This window comes from Alligator mississippiensis, chromosome 1 (genome assembly GCF_030867095.1).
Source record: "Alligator mississippiensis isolate rAllMis1 chromosome 1, rAllMis1, whole genome shotgun sequence".
Lineage (NCBI taxonomy): Eukaryota > Metazoa > Chordata > Crocodylia > Alligatoridae > Alligator > Alligator mississippiensis.
Window position 1 is genome coordinate 385,583,922 of NC_081824.1, and position 12,530 is coordinate 385,596,451.

Below are 12,530 nucleotides of genomic sequence, written 5' to 3' on the forward strand. Positions count from 1 at the left end.
GCCGGACTCGATTGCATCTAGGTGCTGCTGCCACTGCGCTACGTCCCGGCTTTTCCCAAACGAGTTGAAACCCCTCCAGTTATTTATGTCTTGCTTGTGCAGCCGATGTCTTTTTTATATATATGTAAAAGCTTGATTATATTTACCCGCTGCTTCAAAAAAGGGGGGCGGGGGGGGGGGCGAAGAATAAGAGGAGAACAGTTTAATTGATTTTAAAATCTCAGCAGCAGAATTCCAATTCTCCTGGGACCCTATTTCCACCTGCGAGACAAGCACATCCTTATCAGTAATGATGTTATTTAACAGTTAATAAAATATTAGACCTCGCTGCTGCCTAGGCCGGTCCTTTTCCTCCTCAGTACAAATGGGGCCTATGCCAGGGATCCCTGGTTCTGTAGAGCAGCTCTCGATCACGTGCGCTTCCGAAGGCTTGCTGCAAATACAATTACAGAGCCGGCAGTGAATAATTCATGGGCTGAGATTTGGAAAATTAATAAAATGAATTATAACAAGAGTCTAATTAAAAACTTTAGTAATTGTTGTCAAGACAGCTTGATGGGAGGCGTGCTGCACGGGAAGTTGGGGGGGAGGGGGAAGTCCCTTGCTTTTGGAAAATAGGTGTTTTTTTTTTCTTTTGGGAAACCGGACAAAGTGAACCGGGCCGGGTGTGCAGAAGGAGAGCGGGTGCGTGTTCGTGTGTATATGTGTGTGTGTGTGTGTGTGTGTGTGTGTGGGAGGGGATCTGCACCGGGTTTGATCCGCTTTGGGAAGGCCAGCACTGGAGTCTCTGGAAGGCGACAAAGAATTTAGGAAGTCCAAGCGGTAAAGTGAATCCAAGTCCAGAGCTCGCTTTATTCACACTGGACTGAGCAAACCAGCGACGGGGATCCCCTAGTGCTCCTTCCAGGCGAGCACAGAATACAGGGTGCGGACACAAAGGGCTGGCCTCGTCCGCGATCACAGGGAGTGTCCCCAGCCCTCCCTGTGGGGGCATCAGGCCGGTGCCCGCATAGGGACCGCGGGCTGGGCCCCGCGTAGAGATGTATACACCTCCCAAGTCAGTGACCCCCCTCCATCCACCTCCCCTTGCCCTTTGTGCTCGGGCGCCGCGGGGGATCTCCTGCTCTGCTCGCTCCAGCACCAAGGCAAAGAGGAGGGAAAGCTGATTGCGGGGTAACCCCGGCCAAGTGGGTGGAATTGCACCGGGGATGCATTTGGTCCTCGCAGGCCACTAATTATGGCTGTCTCCCTGCCTTTAATTCAATCGCGTTGCTCGTGATGGTTTAAGTAAGTCTTTAGCCTTGATTTAACAGGACTTGGAGTTTTATTTCCCTGCTTTCTTGCTTACGGAGAGGCAGACGAGAGCGACAAGGAACAACCCCTCTTCTCCCCCAACCCTGCACCCCTTAGAAATGGACGGGAGTCAGTCTTAGAGCGCTCAGCTGCTTGACAGCAGGCTCAGGGGCCTGCCGCACCCTCTCCTGTCTACTGAGGCCAGGCAGACTTTGGGAGAATCTTAATCCGTGGATTACTGGCACGCTGGACCTTCATGGTTTCCTGCAGCCTATTGTGTCCACGCGAACTTCTTGACATTTCAACTACAGATCCCTGCCGAAGAGTTTGTAATGCCTGAGTCCTCTCAAGGGGTATTTGCATATGCAAAAATAAAATGCTACGCTACACCTATTGTCCAGTTCTCGGCATCCTTATGGCACACTTTAGTCCCTTTGGAAACGTCGTTTTAAACTTCCTTGTCCCGGGACCCAAAAACATCACTAAGGACGGATCAAAGAAATGCCCTGTTTCCAATCATTTTTTGTTTCAAGGTGACTTAAAAAACCCCTTTGTCATAAAATGTCTAGCATTTACTTGCTTACATACATGTGTGGGCAACCTGGTCTAAACCGGCTTTGGTAAATAGCTTATAGACGGGCAGTATATACGTGGCAGGTCCGAAGTGATTTTTTCAGGAAAGTCAGAGTAATTTCAAAAACCAGTTTCTTATTGATGCTGAGCAACCCTCCTGCCTGAGCACTAAGCCGAAAATAAGGTTCAGTAGTGGAAATGCTGACAAGCACTATGCTTCAGACAGGAGAACACTGCTGCAGATGTCTACATAGAGGCAGAGAGGAGTACACACACACACACACACACACACACACACACACACACACACACACACACACAGAGCCCGCATGAAAGCAACCCAGCTAAAAGGTCTGAGCTAAAGCTCAAATGATTTTAAAAAGATGTTTCTTGACGAGGGGGTATCATGTCAACACAAACACATCTTTGTACACGGCAGCTTAGAAGAAGACAAGGTGCCTATACACATAACTTGGTCCTTGATTACGGTCATCATGTAAACCGAATTACTAACCGAAGTTTGTTTGGTAACTAATTATAGCTCTCTAAATCTCTGCCTCTCTTCACTTCAGCATAATGTATACAAACTTTTGTACGCACGGATCAGAATAAAACAAAGTGTTGACAGCATCCAGCAGTGGAAATTCACTTACACATGACTTTTTTTCACTGAAGTGTTGACAATAAACATTTAATGAAGGCAGAGACTTGGATGTCTCCAGACAGTGTCAGAATACTTTAAACAGACCATTAGCATGGCTTCTTCTACTTCAAACAGAGCACACTATACCATAACATTATAAAAATACAAAGTATGAAACAAATAATCTGTTTATACAGATATTTTAAGCTGTTTTCACCAGTTCTGACATCCCCTGTATTTAGTAACAGAAACTTACTCATTTCAGATTACTCGCGCTTAAAAAATGTTAAATACAGTTAATGCAATATTAATCGCCCTTTGGTGATATAAAATGCAATATTTTCAGGCAGCTATCGAGCTTTTCTAGAGGAAGGGCTGATGAAAACAGTCACAGCTGAATAGTGGAGAGAAAAAAGCTCTGTATTTATTGCTTTTGTTTGGCTTTTGGCTACAGAGACAGGAACATTCTAATGGGGTAAGGACATTTATTTTATCTGCAATCTATTGCTGCTAGAGCAGGAGTGGCAGATGGGGTTTGGTGTTATATTCACAGAGTAATTTAGAGCAAATCCTAATAACTAATAATGATTTATGTTAATTTCAATCACTTGTGTGACTTTATTAAAGCAGTGCTGGGAAAGGAGAGGCAAGCTGCATCTCGCTGAAACCGAACCGCAGGTTGGAAAAGAAAAAAAGGCTGCTGTGGTGGCTCCTCTGCAAATGCTAACCTGCTGCAAGGCAGGGGCTCTGACTAGCATTCAGATACGGTGCAGCTTTGGAGACTATGCTTTTGAGGCTGGCCACCTCCAGCTTTAATTTCCTTAAAAAAAAATTAGAGACTTCTATTATGCAGACTGCATAGATGGTGTGAAAGGAAACGGTTATACTGATGTACTGGGAGACCACGGAGAGAAAGGGGCACGAATGTTGGCGGAATAGCTAGTTAACACCCCAAAAACATTGCATGCAAAACTTTTATTGCCGTCTACGTAAATAGATGGAGATCTCCCAATTCTTGGTCTATAGCCTTAAAGAATTTCAGAGGGTTTGCTCCTCATTGGAAATCTCCAGAGTTTTGCTTCCCCCCCCCCCCCCAAAGTATTTTTATATACTTAAGGGGGAGGAGGAGGGGATAGTCTGTTTTAATGAATCATTTGCATTTTCCCTTCTAATCTTCAGTCCCATTACCGACTGGTAATTCTGGCACCTCCACACATCATCTGAAATGCCCTGAAAGGACACTATTTGTAAAGGAGAAGAAAGCTCAAACCTGACGAGTGCTGTTCTGCATAGGAGCAGTTTGATGTGCAAAAGTGGAGTACTTACAATATTTTGAAAGGGAGGGTGTTCTTCGCTTCTGGCAATTTGCTTTCCCAGCTACCTTTATGCGTTTTTCCGCCTTAAGGCATACAGTCTGAAAGTAAAACAACATCAAAGCTTCTTATTAACACTATTTTCCTGAAATCAGAAGATCGCTCTACCTGAAACGTTTAATCCAGCATTAGCGTTTGTTTTCCAACAAAACAGCCAGAACAAAGTTCAAAAGATATAGGGCAGTTATCTACAGGAGACTAAAGGGAACGGAAAAGTGCAGGGAGTGATTTATGTCTGTCAAAACTCTGAAATGGATTAAATAAAATTCATGTGCGCTGCATCCTTTGCTCCTATTGTGGACCAAAATAGTCTCCAAACAAGGGGTTGGATGGATATATCCCCCCCGCAATGCCATGTGCTTTGCACGGCTTTCTGTTGGAAGAGAGTTTTCCAACTTTGAGGGTATTTGCAGAAGGTTGTCTGTTCCTGTCTCCGAGCTGTTACTGCATTTTAAATGTGACAGTATTCCATAAAAAGCCATTTCTGTGTTGTTTCTAGGATAGGCTTTATTTATAGTAGCTACCTTTTTTTTCCTGTGGAAAAAAAAAGAAAGCAAGAAAGAAATCACATTTTTAAGGGGAGGACTGATTTTGATGTCTCTTGCAATATTTGAAAGCCAGCACAGCTCCCTGTTAAGGCTGCTAGCACAAAAGGGCTTTAAAACTTATATATTTATCTGTTCTTTGAACTCTGGGATGGATGAGCTAGACGTTGTCAGGATTTAAGGGTGTGTGTGAGCGCGCCTCTGTGTGCACGCACAAGCCTCTCCATCTATACAGAGACAGATTGTGCGTGGCTGTGAATGTGTGCATGTGTAATAGAGATTAACACACGTGGCGAAGGTAACAACGTGGTGAATCTTTGTTGCTGAAGTTTATTAGTGTTTTGCTTGCACTAGTGCTTCAGCACTAGGAACAGCTCCCTTAAAATTGAAGAGTGATGCATTATTGAAAGACTATATCAAACAGCTCTGGGGTGCAGCCTTTCTGTGCTGGGCTCTAGATGAAGTCTGACTGTCTGACTGCACAGAAGCCTCTAATATGTTAATGGCCGTAGGGGATGCCTAAGGTACCATCTCAAGCTGCTTCGCACACCATATGTCAGGCCGTTAGCCACATGGATCTATTAATCAAAGGGAGAGGGGAGAGAAAAGAAGGGAAGAGAGAAAGAGAGAGGGAGGGAGGGAGAGAGAGAGAAAGCTTTTAATACCCCACCCTATTTTGCTACATCCTTTCTCCTTTTATTTCTCTCAAATATAAAGAACAAATCTACTGCGACCACAAAGCTGCAATTCTCTTTTGATCCAACCCAACACCTCTTTGTAACCAGATCAGACCCATTTAGTGGGAGACTATGGTCCGTTTACCTCGGCGAGGGTTGGTGTAGAAGTGCTGCTCAACTTTGCTAAGGAGGATCCACAGCCACCCACTGAAAGGGGAGGTTGTTTCCAGCAGACCCTGTTCCTGAAGCAATGCCTTTAATTAGCAACCTATTACCACCTCCTAGCCACACGTATATAACTGCCCTTGACTATTTGTTCCTCAGCTGAAGTTTGTTGTGCATTGACCAAAAAGAGTGCATCTACAGTTTTGCAGAGAGAGAGAGAGAAATAAGTGCTGTATCCTCCCGGGAACAAGCATACATCAGTCTTCCCAGAGTAGGGAGTTCAGGAGGGAGGAAAAAGGAAAATCTATTTGCCAACATGGTTAATACTGGGTAATAGTGTGTATGTTAATAGAGAGAATGTAGTGTGCTGGGTCCCCTGATAGCCCCAACCCAGGATGCTGGTCCTGTGCACACAAGAGTAGGAAAGATTTGCACACACGGTAGGAACACGTGCCTGATCGGGAAGGGGGAAAGGAGCCCCTCGCTCTATCTAGGTGCTTGGGCGCAGGGTCTGTCCCAGCGCGGTGGACACCTAATTCCCTCCCCCTCTCAGGGCCCCAGCCAGACAATCATCCCGGGACCCGCAAACTTTGGCTTTCCTTTGATGATGATGAATGAGAAGCCAAGTTCAACAGAACCACCTTCTTGGTCTTGTCTGCTGGGAATAAAGTTTGGGAGAGATGGGGCTAGAGAGCAGGGTGTCCTGGCAGGCAGTAAAGCTTTAAAGCTTAGGCTTCCCCGCTGTGAATGAGAGTGCCCAGAGAGACCATGCCAAGCACCACCAGACCTTGCAGCTGGTATAAAGTAGCCAGAGAAAAACCTTATCTACGTGTCAGCCAAGACACAAAGGGATAGCAACTGCGTTTATCTTGTGGGCACCTGCGTTTATCACGATATCTCTTTATAGCTGATGGTACAATGTTTTGCAAAGAGACCACTTGGAGGGGACAAGCATCTGAAACCTTTTCTTGCGTGCTGGTCTGGAACAGCCCGATTCTCTTGTCCCGCACTGCAGCTAGCTTGGATGGAAGTGCATCTCCCGAGCAGGGCTATCTTTCTCTATTTTTCCTCTTTGGTCTGAAAAAAATGATTAGTGCAGCTGAGTTTAGACCTAAAGCCACTGAGTCTGTAGGAACCTGTCCTTTCATAAGGATTGTATTTAACCAGTAGTAGTGATCTGCGAAAACATTAAAACATTCCTAAGCAATATATTACAGCAAGCTGGAAGTAAATATATGGGTTGCGTGTCAGTGATTCCCCGTTCCTATCTACCTTGCTGTGGAGAGGCACTTATTACCTTTAAATTTTGGTGCACACACCAACCATCATTTCCTTCCCTCTATTTAAAAGGTAACCCATATATCTGTCGCTTTAGGTTTCCAAAGACTCGTAACTTAATTCCTTCAGGCTATTCATCAGCACAGTAATTAAACTAGCAAATGGATGTAAATAAAGTGAAATTGGTTTCATGACAGATGAGCCGAAGAGGCCTCTGACATGAAACAAGCCAGGACAATAATTATTACTGCTATATGAGGAACTCCATCTGGATTTATTAGGTGCTGCAAGTTATTTGCCAGGAGCAGGCAAGACAGGAGGACCGTCTTTAATCTGACAGCATTTTTTTTGCATCCTAAATAGGTTACCGAAATATACACCCAGAATTAACTTTAGCTAAACTATAAGCAAATCTATCTCCAGTGCCCCCCGCCTCAAAACAGCTGATTAATAAGAAACAGGCTAATTACACCATTTGTTCTGCAAGCGTTCAGTGGGTGTCCTCATTCTAATCCAGGTCTCCAAATAATCCAGACCAAATTATAATCCGGATTGTTAAAATGACCAAATCGATGTTCCCTTTTTTGGGAATCAGGACTCGTAGGAGACATGATGTCTTTTATTAAATTAACAAGATTTTTGCAAAAAAATCTTTAATTGCAAGCTTTCGGGCACAAACACCCGTCATCGGGCATTGGAGGCATTTATACATCTATGTCTGTCTGCATGCAAGCATGCGTGTGCCGTGCAGGTTTGTATTTTCCACCAATAAAGCAGCAGCGATGAATTGCAAGAAAAATGGGAGATTTGGGGAGTTCTTAAGAGCTCCCCTTGGAATAAAATAAAATAAAATAAAATAAAATCCCTGGCAATGACAGGCTGAGTTTAATAAAATCCAGGAGGCGTCATCTGCTGCCACGCAACTGAGGGCAAGTAAATTCCTCCCCCACTCCAGAAAATACGACAAACCGACAAACACATTTGGAGGAAATGGGAGGTTTTGGGCTCCACCAGGCTCAGGGATAATTGGAGCCATCAGGTCCAGCGTGGAGTGGAAGTAATATACAGAATAAATAAAAAAAGGGCTCTCACAGCAGGTGCAGATTAGTCCCTTTTCCCCTGAAAAGATTAGAAACTGACTGCTTTATGCTTAAACGTACTCTCAATTATTTAAGCGCCCCTTCGTGATTAGCAAGTAAAAGTAACGCTCCAGAGCGCTGAAGAAACGAAGCCAGGCGAGCGGCGCTTGCCCCCCCCAGCACAGCCAGGCTTCCCAGCACTGGGCGAGCTCCCTGCCGGTGGACAGCACGCGTGCCCGGAGCCCTCTGCACACACACCTGCAGGGTGGGGGGTCGGGGGGGGGCAGAGAAGAAAAGCTGGGGGGGAAGAAAGGGTTCCCACTAGTACCCAGGCTGGAAAACAAGCATGATTTCACAGATGGTTTGCTTTTATGCAAAGACTTGCCCTCCAATCCGCTGCCCTGCAACAGTTCTGGCATGGGGTGGTGGTGGGGAGGCTCCAGCTGCTGATTAGAGTCCAAGGCTTTTGCAAGACTGTCCCAATCAAATGACCCCCCCCCCCCCCCCGCGCGCTTTCTCTGGAAGGAGTGAGCAGCTTTTGCAAACCGAGCAGGGCTTCGGAAAGGAGCTGCCTTCCCTTTCTAGCTGAATGCCTCTCCTCTAACACCCACCCCAGCCTAATTATTTAAAAGTTCTTGGCGCTGGAGAAGGCATCGCCCAGTCCTTTAATTAAAATACAGTAGGAATAGGGATAGCATATGGAGGAGAATGTCAAGAAGAGGGTGCCAGGGGCAGATCCGAGGAAATCTGTATTCATTTCTGCCTCCTATTTGTTCAGTAATCTCTACCATCATAACTAAATCTTGGAGCACTGATGTAGTTCGAGTTGTTGTTGACTCAACGTCAAAATTCAATCACTGGGGGTTTTGCATCAGCCGGGCTACTTATTTGTCTAATAAATCCGTCATTTTGTAAGAAAAATATTTGAGCAGCCGTACTTGACCTCTTGGTATCCACAAGTCACATTTATTTCTACCAGTTTACAAATGCAAAATGGAGATGATCATCTAATGCCTCGAGGTGCTGTGTTGACTTCTGATTGGATTTTAGATGGAAATGTCTATTTTAAATACCCTGTGATTAAATTGTACATATAACAGAATTCATACCTTTCACACGAATCCTGATTTGCAACTTAAAATCCTGCTTGCCCCCCCCCCCCAAAATATCGCTTAATCATAGCTTATGATGATTATCAACACCACCAACACGGCTATTATTATTATGATCATTATTATCATCTTCATCATCACCACCACCAACACTATTATTATCATCTTCATCATCATCACCACCGACACTATTATTATTATTGCCATCATCTTCATCACCATCACCACCAGCACTATTATTATTACGATTAGTATTATTATCATTATTAGCATAGTTATCATTATCATCATTATTATTATCATCATCAGCTTCATCACCATCATCATTGTTATTCCGGATATTTTAGGAAGCCAGATCTTTCCCCTTATAAAGCCTGTTTTACTCCTTGAACATGCTACACAAACAATGAGATCGAATTGTTGGGTGATGTCCCCCCGGGGGTGGCATATTGCGTTCATTTTGACTTGCATGTGTTAGCAGAGGTGGTGTGCCGAGAAAAGTTTGAGTAGAGTGGAAGCCAAGTGCCGGGTTGGCGGTGGTAGGGATTTCATCCTTAGGAAGAGAGGGAAAACAACTAAGCTCGCTGCTAGAAAAAGACATCCGTCTGGATATGGATGAAGGAATGATCTCAGCAGGGACTGGTGGCCCCCCTCGGATGGCTCGGCTGGGCGCGCTGACATCCCATCTGGCACAGAGCCCACCGCACATATGGTTTCGGTCTGTATTTTTTAAGAAGTGCTAAGCTGTTTGGTTTACCTCGATGGGGCTAAATGCAAATTGTGTTCCGGAGGCAGTGAACCCCCCGGCGGACTGGGGGGGCGGTCAGTTCATTTCAGGAGTCTCCTTGATCTCGAAACCTCCCCCTGGGACGTAGTAGTGCCCGGTTACTAGCACGGGGCTAGGACCAGGCTGAAGCCAGCCGCTGCTCTGATCGGCCTCCTCCAAAGCAGAATTAGACATGAACCTTTCTCAACAGGGGTAAAGTGCTTGGTCCGCACTGAGAAGGCTTGCCCCACCTCAGTGTGGCTTGACCATGCCCTAGCAGGGGCAGGCAATGCTCACCTGGAGATAGGGTTTGCTTAATAAGAGCTCACTGAGAAATAGGATCAGGAGCTGCTTTGGAGTTGATCAGGGCTGGAAGCGTTTTCCCTTTTTTGACGTGTCAGGGTAAGCTGCCCACTACCTGGATTGGTGCAGAACAGCTCTGGCACAAGGCTCTGGGAGAGGCATGTCCCAGGCTCAGACCCGTCCTTTCCCCGAGTAGCTGGCACTGACTGCTGCTCCTCACAGATGCCTGGAGCTCCCTCTTTTGCATTCCCTTTTCGAGTCAGGAGCACCAGTTATCCCTCCACTCCAAGCAGGTGCCCTGATCTTCCCATCCTGCCCTGAACTTTCCATCCAACGTGGGGTCTGGGATGCTTGCAAAGAAAGGGTCTGGTTAGCCACAGAGAAGCAGGGTTGGAAGGGCAGAGCTCATGCCTCCAGGGGGATGCTTGCAGAGAAGGGACCTCCACCCCCCTGCCTGAGCCGGGAGCCCCCCTGCCTAAATAATCCCGTACAAATCATCATCTAAACCCGGCATAAGACTCTCCTCAACCCTGACTTAACACCCTAGCTCCCCCGCCTCTCCCCAGCTCCTGGTGGGGCAGACCTTCCGGCTCAGACCATGATTTGCAAAAGGGAGAGGAGGCAGAGAGCTTCCCCAGGAGATCCCCAACTGCTGAGAGTGATGGCTCACCCTTGTCGCTTGTGTTTAAGGGTAGGAAGATGCAGAGCTCGGTTCTCCATTGGGGTATGGGCAGCCGGGAGGCGGGGTAGAGGGAGGATTGTCTGGCCCCTGCCTGCTTGCCAAGTCTCACTAGCAAGGCCAGAGACACACCCGGGAAGCGATCGCTGCACATGTATTTCCTCGCCGGGTCGCGATCTGCGTTGGGTTTGTTTTGCTGCTTCTCCTAAACCCCTCCGTGGGGCGCCCGCGAGCTGCCACCGGCATCGCCCAGCGAGCTCCGCGGACAGCCCGCCCGAGCGCAGCAGGGTGCGGGTGCGGGTGCGGGTGCGGGCGGCCCCGGGGCAGCGGGCCAGGGCGCGGGGGCTGCGCGGAACGGGTCCGGGACGGACGCGATCGGGCACTGGAAACGCGCCGGCCGCTCAGCCCGGCTCTGCAAAGGGCGTGAAACACAGGGCGGGTCATTAACACCCACCCGCCGCCAGGTTTCTGGCTCTGCTGAGGGTTTGCAATACCCCGGCTAATCTTCAGAGTACCCCTACTCCCGGCCTCTAGACCGGTGCCACTGAAGTCCCCTAAGCCTCTAGACCAGTGCCACTGAAGTCCCCGGTCTAAGACCAGTGCCACTAGCCTCCTAAGCCTCTGGACTGATGCCACTGAAGTCCCCTAAGCCTCGACCGATGCCACCGAAGCCGTCTAACCTTCTGGACTGATGCCACTGAAGTCCCCTAAACCTCTAAGATCAGTGCCGCTAGCCTCCTAAGCCTCTGGACCGATGCCACTGAAGTCCCCTAAGCCTCGACTGAAGCCATTGAAGTCATCTAACCTTCTGGACTGATGCCACTGAAGTCCCCTAAACCTCTAAGACCAGTGCCACTGAAGTCCCTTAAGCTTCTGGACTGATGCCACTGAAGTCCCCTAAGCCTCAACCGATGCCACTGAAGTCCTCTAACCTTCTGGATTGATGCCACTGAAGTCCCCTAAGCCTTTAAGACCAGTGCCACTAAAGTCCCCTAAGCCTCTAAGACCAGTGCCACTAAAGTCCCCTAACTCCTGGGCCAGTGCCCCTGAAGTCAGCTGCTTGCAGAGTCAGAAGGAGGCTCGTGGTGGGTATGTCTTAGGATGGTTATAGGAGGGAGTTTCTTTTTTGTTGTTGTTGTTCACTGAAAGGGAAATAAGTGCTTGGCAATAAGTGCTTGGCCTCAGGAGTCCTGGCCTCCCAGGAATGACACTGATCGCTGCCCAATGAGGATCTATTGGTCAAGAAACTTTCACCTCTGTGGCACAGCAGGATCTGGGTGGGACATGGCAGCCTACACATCATAGAATCATAGAAAAGGAGGGTTGGAAGGGACCACAGGAGGTCATCTAGTCCAAAGCAGGACCATCCCCAACTAGATCACCCTCAATCATGTCTGACTGTGTCCTAAAAGCCTCCAAGAATGGGGATTCCACAACCACTCTGGGCAGCCTGTTCCAGTGCTTTACTACTGTCCTAGTGAGAATTAAGTGAAGTTCTTCCCAGTCCTCTTCCCCACACCTTCATGGAGTAATTCATAACTGTACACTCTGGATATGTTAGGTATGTGCAAAAAACCTACCCACTTGCTGGGAGATGGAGCACAGTTCAGGCCGCAGGGATGGCTGTTGCATTCTGATCCATGAGCTCTCTCTCCAGATTTCAAATAGTTTTACCTTTGTTCTTGTAATATATGGATCTGGGAGCAGGCAGGACCCCAAAGTCACTGGCCCAGGAGTGGCATGCAGGATTGCTGTTGATTAAGCCGGTGTGTAGGGTAACTCTAGTGCTTAGGGAAGTGCAGGGATGAAAAAAGGTGCTACTGAAGGCATGCGTTTAGAGAGCTGCACTGTTTGCTTTAAGGGGGCATGGTGGAAGGCTACACAGGCAATCTTCACTTTTTGCTTTTCTATGAGAGCTTTAGATTGCCAAAAATCCATTCATTCCCAGTTAGGGGGTTTTCTTTTCCCCCTTTAGAGTCTGTTTTGACTCCCATCCCGCTTCCCCCACCCCATGTTTTCTTGTGGGACAATGATCTAAAGGATC